Source organism: Macrobrachium nipponense, chromosome 1 (genome assembly GCF_015104395.2).
Source record: "Macrobrachium nipponense isolate FS-2020 chromosome 1, ASM1510439v2, whole genome shotgun sequence".
Lineage (NCBI taxonomy): Eukaryota > Metazoa > Arthropoda > Malacostraca > Decapoda > Palaemonidae > Macrobrachium > Macrobrachium nipponense.
In genome coordinates this window covers 138,468,440-138,492,251 of record NC_087200.1, presented here as the reverse complement: position 1 = coordinate 138,492,251, position 23,812 = coordinate 138,468,440, and the positions used below count along the sequence as shown (strand labels likewise).

The 23,812-nt window shown below is 37.4% G+C and overlaps 1 protein-coding gene across 1 annotated transcript in view; it reads left to right on the top strand.

Annotated features, from left to right (window-relative positions):
• The window catches only part of LOC135219682 (2-oxoglutarate dehydrogenase-like, mitochondrial), a 446,325-nt gene that overhangs the window by 104,480 nt on the left and 318,033 nt on the right, over positions 1-23,812 (top strand).

The window sequence follows — 23,812 nt, the reverse complement described above, 5'->3', positions numbered from 1 at the left end:
ATACACTCGTTCAACGAGTATCATTAGGGGTCAGGTGCATAAATTTATGATGGCGTTCACCCTTCAGGAATGTAGTCAGCAGACCACAAGGGAAGCAAACAATTTGCTTAGTAAAAAGGTATTATTTTTGTTAAGAGATCGTTATAATTTAATAACGAATTAATGCATAAGAGGTCATAAGTGGTTAGACCCGGGTGAAACGTACTACGGGCCGGGATAACTGTTGGGTAGAATTCGCTCACGACATTTTAATTCCATAAGTGCATGGTAATGCTTAATGTATATTTCTTAAAGATTCTATATGCAGTTATAGTTATTTTAATTATTGTGGTAATGACTGAAAATTGAATTTAATGTAAGTTAAGGGATTTACCTGTCTTAGTGTTAAGGAGTTATCCTTTAACTAAAATGGCAGAATTGCCACTACTGTGAATATTTATATTATGTTCATTTTTTCAGCAACCGATTGTAATAAAGGCCAGATACAGTCGATGTTTCAATCAATACCCACTCAGGCCATCTAAAATATGTGTGATCGGATTGTGCAATTCCCCTTTTAAATGGTCGCTAGTTCTCAAAAATAGATTTTCTATATCTGCGAAGCCATTCAAAGTCTGCGAGTCATGCGACACAAAACGCGTCAAATCTATTGTCTTTTCAAGTATTTTAAGGGGGAGGGGGTTCGCTTATTTGCGAGATTTGGAAGGCTGAGATGGTTCAAAGTGCCAAACAAACTTTACTGTATATACTCTCATATCATGCAACTTTTAAAACCTAATTTTGGAGCTAATTTTAAGGGGGGGAGGTTGCAATATCACATGAGATATAAAAGTTATGTAACATTAACATTACATACCAATGACATATGATGAAATGCAAACATAATGAATATGCATCTTTTCCATGGATCTTTTAAATTTTAAAAAGTTATGCTTTATTTCACTGCTTCCAATAATATTGTATAAATTTTCATATCACTATTTGTATTATAAAATACAAACATATAAATCAATGTTTTGGTTTGGAAATCAGCTGTGGATGATTGTGAGGTAAGTTTATCTTGCTGTATTAAACTGAAATCTGAGCAATTTGAGCATAAACGAATCTCAAGATATTCTATTGATAGGGGACAAGATTAGTTTACGTTAACGAAGTGAATTTCAAGTGAAAATATCACTTGAATATGTATTGTTGTGAACGACATTTAGGCTGGCTGAATCTAATGACGACACTTATTTATTTTTTTCGTTAGTAGATGGCGCTGAGGGAATGTTTATTACGTAAAAAATCAAGATTGCGTTCGATATTTTAACTTGATTTCATCAGAATACTACAAGCTTTACATATTTATCTTTTATCGGAGTGAACACAGTAAAATGTGTTCTTTCATGCCAAATAGTTTTGATTAAAACACATTTCTCTCAAATTTTGTTTATGGTTGTCTTTGAGGGTGCTACGCCTAAGTTTCCAAGTAGCCAATGCAGTTAATAGTCATTAGCTGATGAACATTCTTTCCTCAGCTTCAGCTAAAATTAGCAGCTTAAATTTAGCAGTATATGCCCTTGTCGATCTTTTGTAAGGAATACAGTGGAACCTCAGTTTTCATACATACAATCCGTTCTGGAACCTCCCACGAAATCCGAACCATATGAAAACCGTAACAATAATTCCCATAAGGAATAATGTAAATACAACTAATGCATTCCAGACCCCCAAAAATATTTTTTAAAAATGCATTTTATGGGCAATAAACACAGTTTTATACAGAAAATAATGAGAAATAAATATAAAGAACTAATGAAATGAATAAATGAGCATTTAACATCACTCTTACCTTTATGGAAAACACTTGATAGCATATGGAAGACAAAGAGGAGGGGAGAGGGAGGGGGTGAGGTTATTGTTTGGAAGGGGAATCTACCTCCAGAGGGACTTCAGGTATCAAGGACCTATCTGTGGTTACTTCTCTTCATTTTTTACTGGCACTAGGACCACCTTGACAGTTACTGAACCCCTGTTGTACAACAAAACTGTCCAGAGACATTTGTTTCTGGCATTTCTTTAAAATTTGCCTAAAGTTAAACATGACACTGTCATTAAACATGTTGGAGACACGGATTACAACTTCTTTGTTGGGATGACATTTTCCACAACATTTTTCACATCATTCCACTTAATCCCTGATGTAGGCACATTATGTATGCCCATTCTTTGTCTTAATTTTTCAAACCAGCCTCTGCTGGCCTTAAATTCACTAACAGCAGTGCTTGTTGTAAGCACTTTTTCACTGAGATTGGCAACCAACTTCCTCTAACACTTTGCTAAGAATTTTCTTAAATTCTATAGTTTCTCACCTTTTTTACAGAAGGGCTAGCACTTGGAATATTCTGTGGCCCCATGACAGCTTATCTAATAGTTGCACTCGAATAAAAAAGCACAAAAATAACAAGCACAAAAGGCAGAATGGGTCACGAAAGAAGACGGGATGCTTTGCTTTGGTGCTCCGTACATGGGGCCTGGTCAAAATGCTGGGCCGCGAAGAATGGAGTGTTTCCAAGTGTGTAAAAAACCAAGGAAACGTACGATAACAGAGACAAAACTTCATAGAAAAAGTCTAAAAAAAACAAAATGTACAAAAAGAGAGATGTATTAAAACTGAGGTTTGACTGTAGTAATGAATTCTTACACAAGCCACAAGTTTGGCAAATCTGATTAAATGTATGATGATTCACACTTGCCCTACTGTAAACACTCAGTATGTTTAGAAAAAACAACCATCACACTTTAAGCCCAAAACTTTATGCAAAAATGCAATTATCTACCTTTTTTCCCATATGCACAAATACACCGTGAAAAGAAACCGTAACCCCTTCCTTGTCTCTCTCGTAAATGACATTTCAGTAGGTAGGTAGCCCACCAACTGTAAACTGGGATTTTAAAAACCAACAGAAAACCAGATCTTTAGGATGACCACAGAAACCAGGTTGCAGTCAATAGTTCAACTGGCAGACACCTAACTTTGTACTAACACAAAATGTAAAAAGGACCAGCAAAGAGGTATGAAAGAATTCTATTCAAACATAATTTCTGCTATGGTTGCCTCCAGCAGGGCTACCTTTACGTTTCATCCAGGTAATCGTAATATACCTGGCTGGAATGACTTGGTTGAAGATCTGTATACACATTCATGAGAAATGTTTTTATTGTGGAGGCAAAGTGGTAGCCTGAGGGAAGGACACTTTGCACTGCTAATGAGACAGGTGAGATCACAGTTCAAACTTGCTCTTGAGCACTGCAGATTAAATGAAAAGCAACTAAGAGCCAATGCAATATCTAGAAATTTAGAGCCGGGTGATTATCCTTGTCTTGGGAAAGACATCCAATCCCTAAATCCCAAAACTAAAAAGCTATCACAGAGAGTAGGTGAAACAGTCGGCGACGAGGCTGTCACAAGTATGTGGGGCGATCACTTCAGCAATATCTGAAATGCATAAACAATCAAGACCCTGAAGGGATGCAGATAACTCCTTACTAATAACATTCAATTATTATTATTTTATCATAAAATTTAGTACAGTACCCTTAAAGATACATAGTACATACACTTCTAACACTTCAAGCCAAAACAGAGAGTGTTACCAATATGACATATGTATCTTGTGGGGAGAGAGAGAGAGTAGAGAGAGAGAGAGAGACGAGGGAGAGAGAGAGAGGAGAGAGAGAGAGAGAGAGAGAGAGAGAGAGAGAGAGAGAATTATATGAACATTAGTCAGCTACTCAACACCTCGCTGCCCCCCCCCCACACCCCGTCACATTACTTGACATATTTGACAACTCAGGACCTCAGCTTAGTATCTGGATATAAAAAGAAAGATGTGGGGTAAAATGGATTTTCCCTCATTCTTACATCATTTTTTTATTTATAAACTAAAATCTTACTAATTCACTAAGGTATTTTCTTAAATGAATTGATATTATTGCTTTTTACATTAATATTATTCGAAAATTAGTAAATACTAATTTAATTATCATACACAAAACATACTTCTCTGAGAGAGAGAGAGAGAGAGAGAGAGAGAGAGAGAGAGAGAGAGAGAGAGAGAGAGAGTAGAGAGAGAGAGAGAGAGAAAAAAGAAAAAAAATTATTCTTATTAAATTACATATTAATTTAATTTTTAAATTTAAATTTACTAATACAGTATTAATCAATATCATACTTAAATATTTAGTAAATTATTTTTTTGTATCATAAAAATGGTATTGAGTCATGAAAATATCATCAAAATACATTAATTAGTGAATATCCATTGTCGGAAAAATCCGCAAATATGCGAATTTCCAACAAATAATTGGTAGATATGGCCAAAAGAAAAATCAGCGAATATGCGAGTCCGCGAATCTTGAGAACGTGAATACGGGGATTGAACTTGCAATAACATTTGTGATAAAAATTAAATTTGAATTCGATATTCATTATCATTTCGGTAGTTAGTAACTTCTCTGAAAAATAATGCAGTCGTACAAACGATAATTGTTGTTTGAGATTGCCGACAAAGTGTAAACATAATAAAACCATTTTTACCTTATATATTATCGGTATACAGTATCTTCATAATAAAAAGGATATTCAAGGAATAATTCCTTGGGGAAAGCATTTTAAAAAATACAAAAGTACATTTTACAGTATGCATTGATTACTTTATTTTGCTGTGATTACATTAATATTACAGTATGGTACTGTAATCATTACAGCAAATAATTTTTTTACCATAAATGTATACTATTCATTCACGTGATATTAACATAAAAATACGTGTAAAGATGGCTGTGATGTCACCAAACCTAGTCTCGTTCGTATGTACATACTATTACACACAATGTAATAGTAGTTATACAGTTCTACAAACAACTACAGTGGTACCTCGACATACGAAAGGCTCAACTTACGAAAAACTCGAGATACGAAAGCAAATATGAAAAATTTTACAGCTCTACATACGAAAATTGCTCAAGTTACGAAAAGTTGTTGCTGAAAAGTCCCGAGATTAGCGCGGACCGCCGAGAACAATTTTAAAACTCCCGCGCCGCCAACTGAGTAAACTCGCCACCATCCTCCCGCTCTCCCATTGGTTCCTGATGCTAGTCACCCCATAAGATCCTGCTCTCCTATTGGTCAGCATCTACCCCTTGTGCTTTAAGTATTCTATTGGTAAAAGGATGCTGTAAATTGAAAAACTTATCCATGCAATACATTGAATAAAAAAAAAAACATTAGGTAAAGATAGAATAAAGAATATAAATGAATGGTTATTTATACTGTTTGGTAGTTTCAGTAGTTGAAGAGAGATAATGAAAATTTATGGCTACTGTGTACTAGGAAAAGTGATTGCTTGGCGATCGTTCGATTCTCGTAAGTGCTGGATGTAAACAGAAGTTTGGAAGCTTTTTTTTTGTTTGTTTATTATAGTTAATGGTTACTTTATATGTTTCATTATAGCTGTCAGTAACTCGCTATCTCCATTAGGTAAAGATAGAATAAAGTATAGAAATGAATGGTTATTATACTGTTAGGTAGTTTCATTAGTTGAAGAGAGATACTAATGAAAATTTATGGCTTACTGCGTCCTAGGAAAAGTGATTGCTTGGCGTTCGTTCGGTACTCGTAAGAGCTGAATGTAAACAATCGATTGGAAGGTTTTTTGTTTGTTTGTTTGTGTATTACAGTTAATGATTAATTAATAATTATTTGAAATGAGTACATACTGATTATTTATACATTTTATTGGCATATTCGAAGCTTTTAGCTTCTTAGGTTTAGATGTCAGAATCATAGACTAGGCTACAGTAGCAACCGCTAACATAGGTTAGGCTTATTGCTCAGGGACATATGCTAAAGTCCTAATATATGCAGTTAAAAAATGGGGTTTGAAACATTTTTTACATGCAGTTGAATATTACTCAAGTATGTACAGTATTTTGCCTTTTTGGAGTCATATTTCTTCCGTCGGATCGGCGTCGTAACCCTAGAACATGTGTTGTAGGCCTGGAAATATAATTTACTGGGGAGTTTTTGGAGGGCTTGGAACGGATTAGCCATTTTACATGTAAAATGTGGTCCAAGATACGAAAACCTCATGATACGAAGGGCGCCTCGGAACGGATTAATTTCGTATCTCGAGGTACTACTGTACCCACATCATAAAACAGCCATTAACCAAAACTCAGTGATTTATGGCGCCATAATGGGGCTTATGGCATGCCAAAAGAACCCTTATGGCACCGATAACCAGAACTCATCCCATTATGGGGCTAGACAAGCCCCATAAAACCAGATCGCTGATAATAGAGTCCACCAATAACCAGGGACTGCCTGTATTATTGTAAACAGCAAAATATCAATAAAATGTTAACTTAAAATCCCACAAAATCAAATCTGCTTACTATATATCTCTCTCTCTCTCAGTATACATATGTCACTTATTGAAATAAAACATTTAAAAGACTTATTTCACTTACAAGATAAACTACAATACATACTGATCTACTATTATCGTAATATATACAGTCAAACTTCAGTTTTCATACGGCTCTCTTTTTGTACGTTTTGGTTTTCATAGGGTTTTTTCAACACAATTTTGTCTCTGTTATTGTACGTTTCCTCGGTTTTCGTACACTCAGAAACACTCCATCTAGGGCCCAGCGTGTGACCCAGCCCCATATAAAGCGCCCAAACAAAGCATCCCGTCTTCTCTTGTGACCCACTCTGGCTTTGTTTCTTGCTGAACAAGCATCTCCGCACTCATAGTCCGCATCACCGCACCTGTTTGTTTTGTTTTGTGCTAATTTTGCCGTAAAAACTTATTGCAAAGTAGCCATCATGGGGCCAAAGAAAGCAGCAAGTGCCACCCCTTAAGAATAAAAGACCAGGAATAGAATTGAATTTAAGAAAGAACTTGTAATGAAGTATGAAAGTGGTGTATGTGTAGCTGATATCACTAGGATGTGCAGCAAGTCAGTGTTGACAATCAGCTCTATCATAGCTAAGTAACATGAAATCAAGGCAGCTGATGTTGCAAAACGGGCCACGTCATTATCGAAACAGAGATCGCGAGTAACTGGTGGAAGATTTAGAGAGGCTGTTGTTGGTGTGGATCAACTAAAAGCACTTTGTGGGGGATAGTGTGTCTGAAAAATCATTTGTGAGAAAGCTAGGATGTTGCATGCCTATTTAAGTAAGAAAATGCAAACAACTATACTCCGTTTTTTTTCATCTGTCCATCCGCCTGTGGTGTTTTTGTATGGCAACACTGCGGCCCGGGCTTTAGATAGTTACATTCAGTTTACATTCAACGATTATAATAATATCCTATTTCGAATATTAACGGTGTAATTCGCATACAGTAAATTATTAAAACACTTTTCAGTTGCAAACGTACACCCAGATATCCTTTTATTTACCTAAAACTTGCGTAACTATGTAAAGCCCGGGACGCAGTGTTACCATACAAAAATACCACAGGCGGATGGACAGATGAAAAAAAACAGAGTATAGTGATGCTCTTTGTGACTTCAAGGCCAGGCTGGTTTGATAAATTCAGAAAGCGTATGGGCATCCATAGTTTCATACGGCATGGGGAAGCTGCAAGCTCAGTTGAACATGCCACGAAAGGGTTAGTAGATGAATTCAGAGAGTATCTTGAGGCTGAAGGATTCCTCCCACAACAGGCCTTCAATTGTGATGAGACAGATCTGTTTTGGTATAAAAAAAAGCCAAAACAGACCTACATCACTCAGCAGGAAAGTTCATTGCCAGGGCACAAGCCTATGAAGGATAGGCTAACACTCTTGGTCTGTGGGAATTTCAAAGTGAAACCCTACTTCACAGACACGCGAATAAAAACGCAACATTTTTTAATCATAAATATACCCTGCAAAAGTGTTAGTTGAATTTTTCTTTATGTAATTTATAAGTTTTCAAGCTTTTATATGTAAATTTGAATCTGTACCGAGATGAGAGAATTTTTTATGAAGGATAGGCTAACACTCTTGGGTCTGTGGGAATGCCAGTGGAAATTTCAAAGTGAAACCTTATTTCAGAGCCACACGAATGCAAACGCAACATTTTTTAATCATAAATATACCCCGCAAAAGTGTTAGTTGAATTTTTCTTTAGGTAATTTATAAGCTTTCAAGCTTTTATATGTAAATTGAATCTTTTACTGAGATGAGAGAATTTTTATGGTACTTGTAGTATGTACTATGTTTGTTAATAGCATTTTCAAGAAATAACCTTTCCATTTCCATTTCTCTAACTATATCTCTCTTACTGAGATGAGAGAACTTTTATGGTATATCTACAAGAAGTTCATTATTATTTTCAAATAATAATAATATACAGCTAGTTGTCGACTTTTGACCGCAATTTGTTACGTAATTTGGCCTATGTTAATTTACCGTAAGAATATAATTCTAGCCTAGCCTACACTAGGGTAATCAGTACCATCTTTACATATAAGGTAGCCTAGCCTACCCTACACAGTATACTTTACACATATATGGCATAGTAATTATTAATTTCAGCTAATTCTCTATGTTCAATGCACATTGGCTTATGATAATTCAGTACAAAGAGAAACTGAATAACATTAACAAGTTAGCTTTGCATATGAAGATGATATCATGGAACATATATAGTATACATACAAATAGTGTAGCCTAGCCTACAGTTTACCACATATACGATATAATTTAGTAATCTATTAACCTTTAAACGCCTCTTGGACGTATTATACGTCAGCAAATTTCTTTCTTCTCGCAAAAAACGTCAGGCAACACATCTCGGAAATTCTTCGTTCGCTTTGTCGTTAATTTTTGTTTTCACTGTTTTATATTAGCTGTTACATAGAGTTTTATATATGAAAATATGCACAATTTCATGTAGAATACAATAATAAACAACCCATGGTTGTAGCTTTTATCAGTTTTGAAATATTTTCATATAAATCACAATAAGTGCCAAAATTTCAACCTTCGGTCAACTTTGACTCGCCGAAATGGTCGAAAAACGCAATTGTAAGCTAAAACTCTTACATTCCACTAATATCCAATCATTTACCTTCATTTTACAACAGCATGGAAGTCTTAGCACAATATTTTGATTTATGGTAAACTTTTGAAAAAAAAACTTTTTCCTGACGTCTGCGAGCAGTAACTGCCGAAAATCTCAGAAATTCTTTCGCCACTTTGTTGTAATTTTTGCACTGTTTTATATTAGCCATTAATAAAGCTTTATATATGAAAATGTGCTGTGCACAATTTCATGTAGAATACAACAAAAAATAACTCATGGTTGTAGCTTTTATCAGTTTTGAAATATTTTTATAAAAATCACCATGTGCTAAAATTTCAACCTTTGGTCAAATTTGACTCAACCGAAATGGTTGAAAAACGCAATTGTAAGCTAAAACTCTTACACTCTAGTAATATTTAATCATTTACCTTCATTTTGCAAAAAACATGGAAGTCTCTAGCACAATATTTCGATTTAAGGTGAATTTTTGAAAAACACTTTTTCCTTATGCCCACGCGCGGTAACTGCCGAAAATCTCAGAAATTCTTTCGTCAGTTTGTCGTAATGTTTGCACCATTTTATATTAGCCATTACATAAAATTTTATATATGAAAATGTGTGCAATTTCATGTAGAATGCAACAAAAAATAACTCATGGTTGTAGCTTTTATCAGTTTTGAAATATTTTCATATAAATCACGATAAATAGAAAAAAGTCGACGTTCAGTCAACTTTAACTCGATCGAAATGGTCAAAAAATGCAATTGAAAGCTAAAAACATTTACAGTCTAGTAATATTCAATGAATTACCTTCATTTTGCAACAAACAGGAAGTCTCTAGCACAATATTTTGATTTATGGTGAATTTTTGAACAAAACTTTTTTTTTTTACGTTCGTGCGTTACGAATTCATGCATCATTTTGTGATAATATTTTCTCTGTGTTGCTTTGATTATTTTAACATTTTTTATATACCAAAATCATCGCAATTTAGTGTACAATACAACAAAAAAAAATTAACTCATTAGCTTTAACCGTTTTGCTCACAGCACGATTTGTATACAATTATATATGAAATTTTTCCCCCCTGTTATATATTCCAATATTTAAATATGATGATATTTTAATAGTCAGTAGCAGCATGAAAAGTGAGCTGCGTGTGTGGAGAGGCAGTAGCTGGGAAAAAACTTTGTTGCCCAGTCATTTTAGTTGTGGGTGGTTGCAAGTCGATCAGTCGTGACTTGCATAGGTCGGAAGTCAACAACTATCTGTAACTGTAATGACAAAATAATGCATAAAGAATTCTTTCCCTCATCTTTCGTTTTAACTTTACCAGAAGCTCAAAGTCTGGGGCTGTCAAATATGTTAAGTAATGGGACAGGAGGGAGAGGGCTGCTGATCAGTGATCAATAATTTAACTCTCTCTCTCTCTCTCTCTCTCTCTCTCTCTCTCTCTCTCTCTCTCTCTCTCTCTCTCTCTCTCTCTCTCTCTCTCTCCATATGAATGTAATCTTCACATTCTCCTATGTATATTTTTACCAACCATTTATTTTTCTTAAGGGTAATGTATTAAGCTAACTTTTAAATGAAATTACAGTAACTTTAATTTCATTTAAAAGTTAGCTTAATACTTAAGTAAAGGCAATGCTCTCTCTCTCTCTCTCTCTCTCTCTCTCTCTCTCTCTCTCTCTCTCTCTCTCTCTCTCTCTCTCTCTCTCTCTCTCTCTCTCTCTCTCCATATGAATGTAATCTTCACATTCTCCTATGTATATTTTTACCAACCATTTATTTTTCTTAAGAGTAATGTATTAAGCTAACTTTTAAATGAAATTACTGTAACTTTAATTTCATTTAAAAAGTTAGCTTAATACTTAAGTAAAGGCAATGTTCTCTCTCTCTCTCTCTCTCTCTCTCTCTCTCCTCTCTCTCTCTCATAGTTAGCATAGTGGTAGATAATTTCTATCTATTTTTGCCTTTACCTTCTAAAACTATAAATGCACTATTCTAAAACAGACACATAACTAAGAGTTGTATTAGTCCACATAAAACGGACCATTTGCTCATGAAAAGGAATTTCAGAACTAAGAAAAAGAGACAATAAAGAATTTCTTAAAAATGGTTGAGAAGACTTTTAAAAATAGATTGTTGGTTGGAAGGGGGAAAGAAGAGAGAAATGCTCTACTATCTAATCTTCAGACACACCTATATTTTTACCAAACCATTTACTATTTATTTTTAAGGCTAATGTATTGAGCTAACTTTTAAATAAATTACAGTAGCTAACTTTTAAATAAATTACAGTAACTTTAATTTCATTTAATAGCTACTTTAATATCTAAGGGAACATGATTAAGGACTATTCAAGAAGTATGCATTTATTAGCATTTTTAGAGACCGTGCCAAACTTATATGAAAATTCCCTTTGTGCGTGATGGTCTGGAACCTAACCTTGTGTAAGTTTGGGGTATCACTGTACAGCAGAGACGATCTTTGAGTAGAGGTTACACCTTCTTAAGTGTCCCCATTGTATAAAGCCAGCCAACTCATGGGATCTATCCCTAATACCCTTGTCAATACAAGATAGAACCCCTAACCAGTCCGCAAAGAAGTTCTCAAATAAGAGAGAGCATATTCTACTGTTATGAGCCATGGCGCCAACTGACCAGTCTAAAAAGTTTATGACTAAAAAACTTTGAAGATACTCATCAAGAGGTGTGCCAATTCAGAGTCCAAAAACAAAATCTTATTGAAGGAAAAAGCTGAAAGTCTGGCTGAATCAACCAAACCAGAAAAGTCCCCTTGCAAAGAGGCACAGATCTCCAAGGAAAGGGGCTTCCCCAATAGCATAGGACAAATATCTCCATCTTGATATCCTAGAGGGAGGAAAACTAAAGGTGGTTCTGCCTTGTTCCCTCTTTCCCGCAAGCCATGCTTCTACTTAGTTGATGACAAAAGGACCATTTTCAGCAGGTTAGAGGAAGACAAAGATGGCATATCCATAATAAGATTATGAAATGTGACCAAAAGGAACCTCATCAAAGAAGCATTAGCACTTGAAGGAGCTTCTTGGTCTTCTATTTCTTCATCTTTGGATGACATTGGAGATAGAAACCATATTCACCGGGCTGATGCATGATGGGAGCCTTATTTAGCAGAGACAAATTACTGTCTAGTTTCAAATAAATGGGATCCACTTCAGAGACATCAGAGGAAATTAAAGGAGCTGATGACGCCTATGGGTGAAAATTGGCGTTTGTCTAGCTCCAAGCAAGTGGGCGCTACTGGTCACTTGTTGACTGCTGAGGTTTCAGGGGTCAACAAGGAACTTGGCTCCATCTGAAAGTGTAAGCGCTACTAAGTGCTAAAGGACTGCCGAAGGAGGCATTGATGCTTGGCGAGGAGCATACGAACAACGATGAGCCTTGGGCACTTGGGAAGTATCTGCTTCTGAGAGGCAATCAGAAGGAAAATGCTATGGACTGTCCCAATGACTGAAAGACAGGTGCTCTGGCTCTCTAAACCTCTGTAGCGCCCATTTTTAAGGGACGAGACTTACTCTAAGCGCCACTGAAAGATGTGGAGAGGAATCCTCTGAACTCAACAAACTATGCACATCCTCAGAGAGACTTTTCCAGTGGTTTTGTTGCAACCTGGGATGCATCAACAGGTTGAACTGAGGTGGCGACCTCCCTTGGGCTACCAGTTTGACTCCTACCAGGTTTTGGGGAGTACATGTATGCTAATGACCTTTGCCTAGGAGAGTCAATGGGGCGAACAGCTACCTCCTTTACTGTGACTGCACTATCACTTTTAGCTTTGTCCATAAGGACTTTCACTGACGAACCAAGCTGCTCCATCGTCTGCACTAATAAAGCAAGCTTTTCTTCATGGATGGCAATGGGGTTGGGATCGGAAGTGTGGAAGCCTGAAGCTGGAGATGGTGAAACAGCAAGAGAACTGGGAATGGGGGCTAGAGAAATGATAGGAACATTCGAATCTGATTTTAATTCAGAAGATCCCTGACTAGTTAATGATTTAGATTCTGCCCAAGCCAAAGCCATTCTTTTCCTGTCTCTAGCTAACTTTCTCAAGTGAGACTAATTATTTCCATGTTCTTTCATCTTAGTCAATACACTTCGAACATCTCAAGTCAACAAAACATACTTGTCTGAGGCAATCTGTACACAAAGTATGAGAATCATAAGATTCTTTGGTTAAACATCTATTACAACCTTTAGCACAATATTAAAAAGTTAGACAACCTTGAGTCCAACATCGTCACAGTCAGTCAAGTCGGTAACAAAAAGTCATAGTTATTATGAGTTCCCTAAAAAACAAGAACCTAACACTATCTGAATAACCCCAATTTGGCCAACAAATGAAATTACTCCACCAATTGTAATGAACAAACAATCAGAAAAGTCAAGAATTTCAGAATTAACCGCAGCCGACAACCAGTGTATAGCCATCACCTGGCAGAAACAAGCTGAGCTCTTTTGCTATGTTGTTCCTCTCTTTCACCAAAAGTGGGAGGGATACTGTTATCTAGCCAAAACAAAACAGAAAAATTAGCGTGACCCACAAATTTTGGAATTTTAAGTGCTGGGTGAGTGAAACTCTTAGCTATATGTTACTGGGTAAGTTACATGATTAAAGTTACCACCTTCCAGATCCTGAAATTTCTTAAAACCTCGTGGATCTGATGACATCAAATGATCCTGACGGTGATTCTTTCTTAATAGGGAAGCGTCTGGGACTACTTTTAGTACACACAAACAGTTCATCACATAATGGGTTTGTGCGAAAAATAATTTCTTGAAAAAAGACAATCACATGGACTAAGGCCAAAAATGCCATCAACTTGTGAGAAAGCTTCCACTAAACAGAGAGACCATCTGAAATAAAGAAAAAGAACAAAAAGAACTAAATATAGGCTAGCAACCTCATCCTAAAGTGAACAGTAATAAGTCACAATGTTACCATTTTCTCTTAACAAGATTTGTTTGACAAAGTCTGCACTCCTTTATTACCACTACCTTACTCTAAATCAGCTCCAACTAAAAACAAATAAGCTAAGTGAACGCAAAAAAAAAAAAAAAAAAAGACAAGATGATCTCCCTTCAAGCACACTTAAAACAAGATGGTCTACCTTTATACCAAGTTTGAATACATTAAAATCTGAAGAATTTCATTCATACCCATGCACACTGGTTTACTTACAAACTGAGCTTGACAGGAATATCTTCAAGTGTGTAACACGACTGTGTTGCACAGTAAGCATGACATAAAATGATGGACAATTTCCTTCATGCATATCTATCTATGCTTAATAACCTGCCATTGTATCAAACTTGAAACACTTCAACTGTGTAATTGTTACAGTGCCAAGGTAAGCATGTCAGATGGATGAATAGATACTCAAGACAGATGGGGGAAAAACAGTCCCCCTAATCTTTATGGTAGACCACAGACTTTAGTCATGAAAGGTTTAAAAAAAACCAAAGACACATCAATTAAATGAATTATGACTGAAAGGCTATGGGATTTGTTGTATACAGATGATCTGGTGATTAACTGCAAAGGTTAAGTGGGTGGCAGGAATTTCTGGAAAAGAATTATGGCTGAAAACTGATTTGCTGTGTTCAGATGATCTGGTGATTAGTTGCAACAGGTAAAGCAAGTTGCCGGAGCCTCTAAAATAGTGAGGTATGATGGTAATATTGGATAAAACTGAGGGCTACAGTGTTCAGCAAGTAGAAAGGGGACAAGTTATTTGCAGAGATAGAAGAGGCCTAAATTTAAAAACAGATTTAGCATTTCATATACTTAAGATCTGTTTTAAACCAGCAGGCAGGGTGTGAATCTGAAGTTGAAAGCACAATAAAAGCAGCTTTGAGGACATGGAAGGAGGTGGGTGGCAAGGGTATTTTGGGACAGAGAATGTCAAATAAATTTAAAATAAAGACCTTGTGTACCAAAATCAGCCCACTGATGATGATCACAAATAGGTGCTGTCTAAATAGGAAGGAGAAACAGTACCTGAAGCAAAAAGTAATGAAGATGCTGAGGTGGATTTTGAGTATCTCACTATGTGAGAGGCTGGAAAACAAAGAAATTAGTAGGTGTGGCTGGGTTGTAAAGATTACTGATAAGGTAAGAGTCAAGACTGAAATGGTATGGACATGTGGTAAACATGAATCAAGAGGAAGGCATGAAGCGGGCTTGGGTGGTACATGTTGAGAGTGGAAGGTAAAGAGGAAGTTGAAGGATTAGATGGTATGATAAAGTGAAGGTGGTTTTGAGAATGATTTAGGGGATGAAGATGCTTTTGACAAGAGTTGGAAAACACACATCAAGGCAACCAACCTCTAGTTCATGGCCAAGGGTGAGGATGAAGAAAATATACACTATACATATACTGTATACACTGACTAGAAATATATGCACAGCTTCTTAAGTAACCATAACTCTACTAGTGTTCCAGTTTTTCATTAAAAAGAATAGACTGGTACTAGTTTTTCATTAAAAAGAATAGACTGGTACTGAGAAGCACAAAGTTAGCCCTCAACAGATGAGAAACAATACTACGATGAACAAAAACTCAGTGAGAAGGCAGTACTCTGCTCCTCGCTCGACTCCGTTGGGTGAGTTGCCTGGTAGCACATTCCGCCTTGGGATGCATTAGTCTTATAGAGCTATTGAGTGTACGACAGATACCTTCGAACACATACATGTTAACTGAAACAAGAGGGAAAGAAAATCCCCTTGTTCTGTGATAATGCCAACCCTGTGATATTGTTGCCAAAACAATACTACTAGTTGTATCAAAATCAAAATCAGAAATGCTTGGGAGGCCTGAAAAGCTGTCCTGAGTTTCAGGAAATTGAGAGAAGGTACTATTTGTCTTGGTCACACACCAGAAGAATTAACTTACAGATATACGCCTGTACTCGAATGGTACAACTGATAACAGACATATGTCACGAGGAGAATGTGCAAGTACATATATTCATAGGTTCCTGTCGAAGAGAAAAAGAATATGGACTGGAAGCAGACTTCCTTCATTATCTAATGAAGAGAGCGAAGGTGAAGCTATGCAAAAGGAAAGCTTCTACTGTGATAACAGGACACCGAAGATGACTAGTTCATGCCGAACTGGTCGTTCTCAAAACGGTTACACTGGAGAGATCCGAAGATCAAACTAAGAACAGTCTCACATCCGAAATCTGGGGAGTGTAATCTGTCGAGTTCCTATATTCCTTCATTCCGCTCAATGTAACCCAGGAAGTAGAGGGGAAAAAAAACAAAGGATGACTGTTCTTGGCCACTCTTCTCGGAACTAGCGGGAACAGGAGATAACTCGCATGATTATCAACTTGCGGTGACCATAGGAAACCAAAGACTTAGGAAAACATATTCGCCTAAGCTAAATAGACACTTCCTGAAGGAAGAGCAGAGGTTTTCACCCACCAAACAAAGCATTCTCTAGCTACAACTGGTTTGATTGTGGGAATGCGAGTGTCAAGTAGAGATGACTGTGCCAAAAGATGGTGAAAACTTATCACTTCTTGCCACGCGTCTGTCTTAGTGATCGAAACTTCCTGTTCAAGTGGTTGCTAACGAAAGAGCCCCTAGTGTCAAAGATAAACGAGGAGACTGTGTCGTCGGGCATTCAACAGGCAGCGCCAGACTTCCAACAGTTGGTACCAGGTGAGGCTTGGAAAACACTGAGTGAGCTGAAGCAGGGGAGTGGAGGCCTCAGATGGTGCAGAGCGCCTGTACAGGAACTGACACTCGACAAAAAAATGCCCGATACGAGATTCGAGCGGCTAGGTGCTGATACCATGTGTTCATCGTGAGAATCAGTACTATACTGATGACAAAAGTATTTGAGAAGACTCAAAAATATAAACACAGAAGCAGAATTCTAATCTACTTCCTCTTCAGTGGACAACAAGTCGGTATCTCCACCTTTAAGAGCATTGTGAAGGCGAGTGAGTCGACACACCTGGCTACGAATGCCTGGGAGAGGACTGGCTATCAGAAGCAAAAGGTCGCTTACGATGCTTCCAACGTCTAGGCACTAGCACAGGGCATTCAATATACTAATTAAGCAAAATACAGCTACTTGTTGACTTACAACCTATGCAAGTTATGACTGATCGACTTTACAACCACCCAAAACTAAAACAACTGGGAAGCAACTAGAGTTAGAAAGAGTAGTGTCCAGCTGAACGTACAACAGTTTTTTCCCAGCTCCTGCCTCTCCACACATGCAGCTCACTTTTTGAGCTACTAATGACTATTATCGTGTGTCAGCAACAAGGATGTAACTCCAGTAAACATATGCCATCAAACACAACCGTAGATAAAACTGAGAAAAAATCATTTAAAAAAACAATTCAGGTCTTGAAAGAACACATTTTCATATTGTTTTCACACTGATAAAAGATAAGTAACATAACAGTAAAGTTCGTACTATGAAGAAATTAAGTGAAAATAGCGAACGGAATCACGTAATATTTGTACACAATGCAATCTGTTAACGAAAAAAATACTTTAGTTCACGAGCCGTATTAAATTCAAATTTCGACTTAAAAACATGTATAATGACAAATTACCTTGTCTCATGTAAATAAAGTATCTAGATATTTTACGCTAACTAGAAGCAAGGCAATTCACTCCAAATTGAGTTAAATACGGAGAAATTAACTCTTATTTGGCATCAACTGATTTCCAAACCAAAACATTGACCACTTTGTTAGTACTTAATGATACAATATGAGATTACATGCAATATTAATTGATACAATAATGTTTTAACTTTTTAAAGATTCACAGAAAAGATGCATATTCATTATGTTTTTATTTCAAAATATATGTAGCCGTCAGCAGCCTGACATCTCTCAATTAGGTATGCAGATGTCAGTCAGAATCTGATTCCCATTTCGTGTCCAATTTCTTTTTCTACGGATATATCATGTCAGAATGCATATGACCTCCAAAATTGGCTTATATTAATAAATTACTAAATTATATTGTATATATCATACATATAGTAGTATACAGTATACTGTAGGCTAGGCTACTGTATTCGTATAAGGCAGTCCCCAGGTTAAGACGGAGGTTCCGTTCTTGAGACACGTTGTAAGCTGAAAATCATTGTAAGCCGGAACTTCATTAAAAGTCCTAAGAAAACCTTACTTTTAATGCTTTGGGTGTACTGAAAACTAAGTAAACTGCATTCTTATTACATTTTTCATCAAAAAATCCTTCAAATATTGATTATTTTGCATTTTTGGTGTTATATTTCTTGTGCCAGATGAGCGTTGTAGGGGTCGTAACCCTGGAAATAATTTCTGATGAATATAACTGAAAAGCGCCTTAACCTCAGAACGTCATAACCCGAACCCGTTATAACCTGGGGACTGCCTGTATATATGATATATGTACCCTGATAACATCATCATCATATACGCGTGGCTAACGTGTTAAATGTTATTCAATTTCTGTTTGTACTGAATTATTATAAGCCAATGTGCATTGAACTTAGAGAATTAGTTGAAATTAATAATTACTATGCCATATATGCATAAAGTTAGCTGTATAGTGTAGGCTAGGCTACCCTATATGTAAAGATGGTACTGATTACCCTAGTGTATGCTAGGCTACTATAATATTCTTACGGTAAATTAACATGGGCCAACTTACGTCCAAATCAATCTACAACCGGTTGGTCGTAACCAATTGCAGTTGTAAGCCGACAACTACCTGTAACCTTCCTTTAATCTGATGTCTACTGAGCACCACTCACTAAACGCCTTCCCAACGGCAGTCAGTCGAAACATGTTTTTAATTGCTATACTGTATAGACATACTGTACACGCACACATAAAATGACAATAGCAGCTAACGGCAGTGTGTGCAGAGGAGGAGGGAGGGAGGAAGGGAGGGAGAGAGTTGGATGGTACCGTATTTCATACATGTTTCTCGATAATTTCATGCTTCATCTCCATCATCAAGCGTTTTTTCTTCTGACTCACTTTCTTAGGACCCATCACTTATTACAAAGAATGTTCACAAACACAGTGAAAATCATGTAAATAATGCAAACACAACACGGGAGATGCTTGGGAGATGTGTACAAAAGTCGACAACCACATGAACTGAACGAGTTAAGCAGGCTTAGAGCGCTCCCAAACGCTGGGCCATCTAGCGTTTGCATCTGTAAGCGTGCTTGTATCTCAATATTTTGCTTGTATCTAAATGCAAAATTTTGCTCGAAGGCAGGCTTGTATCTCAGAATGCTCGTATGTCGAGGTATTACTGTAACAAATAACGTGCCCTGCTAATTGATTTGAGTGGCCTGTGATCCAGTCTAAATAACTCGATTGGCCGGTGATCCAGTCTAAATGACCCGAGTGGCCTGTGATCCAGTCTAAATGACTCAAGTGGCCTGTGCTCCAGTCTGCCAAGTGAGCTGGAGACTATTGGCTAAGATGTGAAACGCTCAGAATTGCGTAACGCCAGGGAAATACCTCCATACACCGAGGCCATGTAAGCCTTCTCTCCCAAAGCCCCCGTAGCTAAACATTAACATTATTCTCTCCTTACTACTTTAAACCTCCACACTTTCAGTCTTTACAAAGGAAAGTGATGAGTGTCCCAAGCAAGGTAAACAAAAAAAAAATGTACTGGCCTAAAAGAATGTCTTAACATTCATAAATTATTTAAGGTAACTATATTCATTGGCAGCTTGTGACTATAATAGCCTATGGCTGGTAAACAAAATCCCGAAAGCAAGGCATAATCTAAGGGAATGATGCAACCTTCACAAATTACTTTTAAAAGTTTTTTTTTTTTTTTCATTGCATGGAACCATGGTTATTCAACAATGGGACCAACAGCTTTATGTGACTTCAGAACCACGTCGAGAGTGATCTTTTATCACCAGAAATACACATCTCTCACACCTCAATAGAAATGCCCGAGAATCAAACTCGCGGTCATTGAGGTGGTGCGCGCCAACACCATATCAACCACTCCACTGAGGTGCTATACCTTTAAAGGTAATTATTAACCAGCAACTTGCACATAGCCTAATCCCGGTAAGTAAATAATGAATGCGAAGGTTCTAAGATACAAGAATGGAACAACATTCGGGAATTATTTTACGGTGATTTTTTTACCAGTGTCATGCTATTGACCAATGGCGGGTAAACAAAATCTAAACATAAAAGCTTGGCCTAAAGGAATAATGTAAAATCATGATTACTTAAGGCAATTACTAACCAATGACTTGCGCATAGCATAAGCCCAGTAAGTAAAAACATATACAGTAGACCCTTGACTCACGAACACAATCCGTTCCTAGACCTTGGTCGTGTTCCAAATTGTTCGTGACTCGGAGCTAATTTCCCCATAAGGTTTAATGGGAATAATATTAATTGGTTCTCGACCCCTACGAACCAATATATATTATGTATATTTTGCCTTATTTTTACACAGATAATGTAAAAGTCAGTGTAAAAAACCTTAATATATCTAATAATATAATTTAAAATGGTAAACTAACACTATAAAAACGTTTGTAAAGTGAACACTTACTATGACTGGCGAGACTTCTGGCTTGACGGACAAGAGAAGAGGAGGGTGGTGGGTGGGGAGGAGGTTATTGTGCGGAAGGAGACCCTCCCCCATCCAGGTCGGGGAGATCTCGTTCCGGAGATTCAACTCTTCTAGGTTTTTTTTGGTGAACGTTTAATCACAAACTTATCCAATGTCTGTTGCCTTTTCCTTCCTTGCATAACTTTTCTGAAATGGCTCATTAAATTTTCATTGAGCATATTCACGATCCTGTTCGTAACAATTTTGTCCGGATGATACAATTCAAGGAAGCACTGGACATCATTCCACTTTTCCAATGCGGCTTTTATCACATCACTGCTGACATCTGTAACTTCCTCCCCAGCCTCCTCTTCGTCAGTTGATTGCTCCCGAGCAAGTTGCTCCTGCTGCTCTTTGCGGAGTTGAACAAGTTCGTCCGCAGTCAAATCTTCTGAATGTTCAGCGACCAATTCTTCAACATCTTCGTCGTTGACTTGTAGACCCATACTGTTGCCCATGGACACAATTTCTTGCACAATCTCTGCATCGAAGCCCTCAAAGTCACGGACAGTTACACACTGGGGCCAAAGTTTCCGCCACGCAGAATTTAATGTGCGGTACGTAACTTCAGTCCATGCGTTATCAATGAGGGTTATGCAGTGAAAAACATTAAAGTGCTTCTTCCAAAATTCTTTTAAGGTTAATTTTGTCTCTTCAGTTACACGGAAGCATCTGGAGAAGAGTGCCTTCGTATATAATTTCTTAAAATTGCTAATGACTTGTTGGTCCATGGGCTGGAGAACAGAGGTCGTGTTGGGTGGAAGGAACTTGAACTGAATGAAGTCATGTTCACTGCAGTCAGCCAAGTACGAAGGGTGTGCCGGGGCATTATCCATGATCAGAAGGCACCGCAGGGGTAGCTTGTTCTCTGTTAGGTACTGACTCACGGTCGGCGCAAACACTTCATCAATCCACTCCATAAACAAGTTCCGTGTCACCCATGCTTTTGTATTGGCCCTCCACATTACAGGCAGTCTGGCCTTATTTACGTTGTGCTGCTTAAAGGCACGCGGGTTATTTGAATGGTAGACAAGTAGCGGCTTTAGTTTCAAGTCGCCACTTGCGTTTGAGCATAACAAAAAGCGTAAGCCTATCCTTCATTGGCTTGTGGCCTGGGAGCGCCTTCTCTTCTTGGGTGATAAATGTCCTGTTGGGCATCTTCTTCCAGAAGAGGCCCGTTTCATCACAATTGAAAATCTGTTGAGCGACGTATCCTTCGGCCTCCACGAACTCGGCAAACTCAGTCACGAATGCCTCAGCAGCAGCCTTGTCTGCGCTAGCAGCCTCACCATGCCTAATTACAGAGTGAATTCCAGTTCTTTTCTTGAAGTTATCAACCACCCTTTACTAGCCTTAAATCATCTGGCGTGGCACTAGTAGAAGGAGTTTCCTTCAGCAAACTCTGATACACTTGCCGAGCTTTCTCGCAGATGATCGGCTCGTTTACACTATCACCTGCCATCTGTTTCTCATGTACCCACTTCAAAATTATTTTTTCTGCCTCTTCGAGGGTTTGCGATCTCATCTTGGTTAGTACTGTCACTCCCTTCGCAACATTTGCTTCTTTAATGGCATCCTTGTTTTTCCAAATTGTTCGAAATTGTCGACTTGGCCATCTTGTACTCACTTGCGATATCGGTCACGCGAACACCACGTTCAAACTTTTCTATAATTTCTTTCTTTATTTCAATGGTTATCTTCCTCTGCACCCTCTTCTCACCATCACTCTTCACTTTCTTACTTTCACCACCACTCTTCACTTTCTTAGGGCCCATTATGAAGAAAATCACAAGTTTTAGCGCAAAAAATGCTAAGCGAATTGACGAACGTCTTGTACACAATGAGATGAGACAAAGAGCGATGCGTGGGTGACGCCGTGCGTGGGCGGCTGGAGGATGGCTGTTCCCATGGCAACTCAAAACGCTCTCACGTGTGCTGGGCGATTTCGCGCATTTTTCAAATGTTTGTGTCTAAAAATTAGTTTGTGAAACAAAGTGAATTGTTATTTTCCAGAAATTTCCAGCATTTTTCAAATGTTCATGTCTCAAAATTAGTTCATGACCCAAACAGAATTTTTATTTTCCGCATTTTTTTTTTGTTCGTATCTCAAAGTTAGTTCGTAGGTCAAGGGTGAAATTTTACCTATAATTTTGGTCGGGGATCGAGTTGTACGTGGGTCAATGCGTTCGTGAGTCAAGGGTCTACTGTATCCCAAAGTATTAGACCTAATTGAATGGAGTTACATTCAAGAACTATTCTCTGAGAATACAAACAGAATGAACTGCTTTGTTAAGTTGATTCTCGTATTGCCGTTGGGGGATGGCACTGTATATATACACTTAATAATCAAAGCACTACCCATGAAATTTGAATTAGGCTGTCATGCCTTGGAAATACTATAGCTATATAATTGCTGGGTAAGTCTCATATACAAAATTCCATTTTACAAGCAGACAAACATGACAATTCTGAAGGGAGCTTAATCTAAAAACAATTATATTACAACTGTTTTCTAACTAACAAATACATTATATATTAGTAAACACTAATTTTATTTGATTATGCTATTTGAGCCATGAGGCCAAGCTCTGGAATCTGTCACTGAGCTTAATTTATCTAGAATTTGCTTAAGGAATTAAAGAGCTTTAGGAATTCTCTTTACCAAAGAAAAAATTCCAAAAATAGATAAACAAATGTTTCAATCTTTGTTTCAGTAACAGTCTTGGGAACTCACAAGGTTTATTATTTCATCTTATCTAAAGCATAATACAATTATGATAAACAATAACACTTACCTGATATGCTCGAATGATACCCTGAACAGCCAGGTGATCATCAATTGTTTTTTGACTCAGAGCAGCAGCTGGTGGTCCAGCACTTATAGGAGCTAGGGCTGATAATGGTACATGATGGGGAGTAGGTTCTGCTAGGGTAGGTGGTGAAGTGTATGCTTGTCCAGGCTGTGCACCTCTTGTAGCATTTCGGAAAAAGGTGTCCCAAGACTGTGGGGAAAAAAGGGGGAAAAATTTTTTGAAATTTAAATCTTAAATACAATATACGAGTACCAAAACTAAT